This window comes from Pteropus alecto, unplaced genomic scaffold (assembly GCF_000325575.1).
Source record: "Pteropus alecto unplaced genomic scaffold, ASM32557v1 scaffold87, whole genome shotgun sequence".
Taxonomy (NCBI): domain Eukaryota; kingdom Metazoa; phylum Chordata; class Mammalia; order Chiroptera; family Pteropodidae; genus Pteropus; species Pteropus alecto.
In genome coordinates this window covers 5,815,845-5,820,903 of record NW_006443225.1, presented here as the reverse complement: position 1 = coordinate 5,820,903, position 5,059 = coordinate 5,815,845, and positions in this window count along the sequence as shown.

Sequence of the window (5,059 nt, the reverse complement as noted above, 5' to 3'; positions counted from 1 at the left end):
ACTTTCATGGGTAGGACATATCTATCTCCGGAAAAAATAGCAACTTTGCTCCTAAATTCTGGGTTAGAGGACAGAAAGGAAAGGGTGAAGAAGAAGGTAAACTATTAAAATAAAAGGAATGTATTATTTAAGATAATATTAATGTTATATTAATAAAAATATTGCACACAAAATAGAGCTGAAGTCTAATAATCACATGAAGAAGTGCATATCATAAATGTCTTGTTATTAGCCCATAAGGCAAAGAATACATGGCTAAATTAGTTCTAATCTTTACACCATCTGGTACTTTATATACTTTAAAAAAGTAGATTATTTTTAATCAAATTAACTGTAAGTTTTTAAAAAACTTAATATCAAAGTTAAATGAATTCCAGAGAATTAAATATCGAAGCAAAAATCAGAGTAATAATGTCTAATCTAGATTTCTCTTTCATTTTTGATTTTTTAATTTCCTTTTAATTTTTTACTTTTCATTAAAGCTAAAAGTAATTGTAAAAAATGTATAACACAATATTCTCTTTTCAGGCAAAAGTTCCAGAAAGCTGTGTGCGATAATAATTTCTCATGATGTGTTTTTATGTTAATAAACCTTGGATGAAAATTTAAATTCTTTTATTTTTCCCCAGTTTTATTGAGAAATGATTGACATACATCACTGTATAAGTTTAAAGCATATAGTATGATGATTTGATTTAACTATATTGTGAAATGATTACAACGATAGGTTCAGCTAACACTCATCTTCTCATATAGATACAATAAGAAAAAGAAACAAGGAAAAAAATTCTTTTTGTAAGGAGAACTCTTAGGATTTACTTTCTTTGCAACTCTCCTGTATCTCATAGTGCATCCTGTTGCACATTATCACTGATACTTACTTATCACATAACTGGAAATTTGTGCCGTTTGACCACATTCTTCCAATTACCTCTACTCTCCACCGTTTGCCTCTGGCAAGCATGTCTCATCTCTTTTTCTATGAGTTTGGTGTTTTGTTTTTGTTTTTAAAATTCCACATGTAAGTGAAATCATACCAAATTTGTGTTTGATTTATTTCACTTAGAACAATGCCTTTGAGGTCCATTTGTGTTGCAAGTGGTAGGATTTTCTCATTTTTTTTTTTATGGCTGAATAATATTCCATTGTGTGTGTATATATATCACAGCTTCTTTATCCACTCATCCATCAAGATGATGTGTGATCTCTGAATGGGTTCAGGGATAGAGCTCAACTCATCGTCCATGAATTCAGAATTTTATATTGAGTGAGTGTTAAAAAACTTTAAAAATTCTTCTCCAAAGTGGGACTGTGCAGATTCTTTTTCAGTCCAAGGAGCCAGGTAAACACTGTCTCTTATTTACCTTGAACTAACAGTGCTCCAGGAGGCACGGGCCAAATGTGATGTGAAGGCACTGTGAGCGCAAGAACTTTCTGTGCCCACATTCTTGCACTACTGCTGCAGGAATATGCTGGCTCACACCAGGTGCACAATGAGTGCATTATTGAATGGATGAATAAATGAATGAAAGAATGAAGAAAACACTTTCTCTACTCCCTTTGTAAAACTTTCTTCTTTGTTTCATTGACTCCTGATTTTCCATCTAACTCTCTGGCTGCTCCTTCTCAGTGCTCTGTGTGTGTGTGTGTGTGTGTGTGTGTGTGTGTGTGTGTGTGTGTGTGTGTTCGTGTCCGTGTGTTCATGTGTCCATGCACCCAGACATGCCTGTTTCCTCATTGCCCATTAAATATATTTGTTCTTTAATCTTTAGTTTGCTTCTCTATACTCCCTAAGTAAGGAACTTACCTGAAAGTATAGTTGCATGGTTTCACATACCAGGTAGTCTTATGACACCTGTGTACATATCTGCAAGCCCATTTTTTAGGACTCTAGAACCATACGACTATTTGCCAAGTGGATATTTCCACTTAAAGTTTCATAGGTAAATCACATCATTCATGATTCAATGAATGTCCTCATTTTCCAAATCTGTTCTTTTAATGTTCCTTTTTAACTACTCTCTCGAACCAAAATGGTAATCTTAGCATTCTAGATTATTTTTCTTCTCACTCAATTAGCTGCCAAGTCCTGATATCTATATCTTAATATTTTCACATTCTTCTACTCCTTGTCACTATATTGGTTCCTATTTTACTGACTTCCCACTCACGTTGCTACAATAGCATACTAACTGTTCCTACCTCCATTCTTACCCTCCTCCCTCCATCTTCCACATGGATGTCAGAGGCATCTTTTGAAAATCCAGTATAATCATGTGACTCCTGTACTCAAATTTCTTTATTATTATTTTTTTAAGATATCAAAGTAGGAATTAAATCTTGAGTTTAGTGTACAGGGTCTTCACAAACTGACCTATCTCTGCCCTTCTAGCTGTACCTTCCACCATTGTGCTGTAAGCTTCTGTAATATATACCTACTTGTAATTAAGTTCTATTTCTTTCATGCTTCCATATCTTCATTATTCCTGCTATTTCTCCCTGAAACATCTTCCTGAATCTCTTGTCTTCCTCTGCCTATGTCCCTATGTTTTCCTCAAATTTTGTACAGTGCCTCCCTCCCTAGAAATTGTTTTCTCATCCTCAGCTCTACTTTGATCTGTATAATTGATATGCTCCCCTTTTATTCTCACGTCATTCTAAAAGCTTAACCCTTATCACATTGTATGCCCGTTTCTCTCACCTTTAGCTCTTTGAAGACAAGTAACTCCCTATTCTACTTTGTATGCCCAGAACATATTACAGTGCCTGACACATAGTAGACACTCAATGTTTGCTTAATGAATAAATGCACAAATTTATATCTGGGATTTAATTATGATTTGGACATGAAGAAAAACATGATTCTGAAAATGGACTGTTTGGCTCTGACCTATTGTGATTTTTAACACATCATTCCAGATATTTGGATTTCAATGATAAGATTAAAAGCATGCTATTGATATAGCCATGATAATAAAGTAGGGTTATGACTCTGGATTTAATGTATCAAGTTTAGTGATTGTTTTCATTAGTCTTTGGGTTTTATGTTCATGTGAAACTTGGACTAAACTGAGCTGCTTGAGTTTCATTATGAAACTAAAGCTTGTATCTCCTCATATTAAAACCTCAGTTTAAAACTCAGCAGTTTCAGGGGAACATTTCATAAAAATGTCAATTCTTGCAGTTTTGGAGTTGAGTGACAGCCAAAAGTTTTAGCAAAACATCTGAGCAAAATTACTCACCAGTACTTCACAAATGGTGAATAAAGTATAGCAAAACTGAAAAGTAGAGATCTCAGTTACATTATTTTAGCTATAAATTAAATGTGTTTTAGACAAAAATTCTGATCTCAGGAAAATTTCTCATGACTTTACAATATTCACAGAGTCATCTAAAGTTTTTGACCTGCCTCTCACATTCTTATTCTTTATTCCTTTCGACTTTCCAGATTGACCCTGGTTTCCAGAATCTTCTCATCTATTTGTGGTTTCTTTTCCTTAAAAGAAAACTGACTTAAAATAACTTGAAGAAAACTTACTGTGAAAAAAATAAGAAAATTGCTTAACCTCCTGGTGTCTTATTTCTCACTCATTGGCACAATAATGGAAATTTATACTCTGTTTAAGATGCAATACTATGTAGGTTATTTCAAGCTAAAAAGTGTATTAATTATTCAGCAGAAAGCATAAATACAAAAGACAATTTATCCTTGAACTAAATTCCTAACATCCAGAGTCTTTCACTTGCCAAATTTCAATGTGTATTTTTTATAAGATTTTTACACTTGATCTCCCATTAAAACTTGTCTGTAGCTTTAATGTCATTTATAAGGTCTGTGTTACTATGACTTACAATTTACATGAAAAACTTTAAACTGAATTAATTTTATCTTCTGACATATTTTGACTTGTTCTAATGCTGTCTTTTTGATTGCTCACTAGCTTCTTTGTATCCCATAGCAAGTGTGTAATTTAAGGTCAATCTCCTTAAGGGGCATGCTTAACTGTGTTTCTCTAGTTTTACTTAGTCTCACTTATTAACTTTGTTGGCACCTGAAACAGTGTTAATTGGTACAGCAGACTAGGAAAGAAGCAGTATGAATGTTTTCAGATTAGAAGCACAATGTATGCTATATTACTTTTAAAAATTACTATCTTCATTCTCTCTAATCTTTTATTAAAAATACAGGCATGATTATTTCCCTATGAAGAACACACATGGGCATCTGAGTTAGATGTCATCTAATTTCCATGAAATTACCTGTTTTAGTTGGGACACAAAAACCACATCGATACTTTGAAATGGTAAAATATAATATAAAGGAGTATTGACTTCCAGAATGACTGTGAGATGATACTCTGTTGACCTGATTCCCATTGAAACTGGTGAAAGTTATTTTTTAAAAACAACCATTTAAAGCCTCTTCAAGAAATGGTATTCAGGACACGTAAATGAAGAAATATCTACTGAACAAAAGCTATACAGGATCTGTAGGAAAAGCAAGAGTCTAGGGCATTTCCACCATCACTACCCCTCCCTCCTTCTCCTAGCCATCAAGAACACAAGGCTCCCTCTCCTTTTAGTTCCCAGTAGGAGGAACTCCTAGTAGGGGGAGCACGACATGAGTATTTCTCATCTTGTCACCAACTGCCTGTTCCTGAGGCTAAGTTCCGGACAGATGCTGTTGAGAAGTGAGGGACTCCCTTCCTCCGCCCAGACACTACTCAATAAATGGATGCTCTATCTTGGGCAGGGGCTGCAGAGACTGCTTGTCCATGAGAGCCTTTGCACTGGCTTGGGGAACAGTGGTTCCATCCTAGAAAAGACAAACCAAGAAGACCGTAGGTGCTGCCCATCTCCCTCCACCAAGTACTTAGCTCCTAGAGTTGGAATGAAAAAAATATATTTGCACACCACATATCTGATAAGAGGTTAATATACAAAATATGAAGAACTCATTAGCAAACAACCAAATAATCCAGTTAACAAAGGGAAAAGAACCTGAATAGACATTTCTACAAAGAAATGATAATTCTTCATGAACTTCTCCAAAAAATAG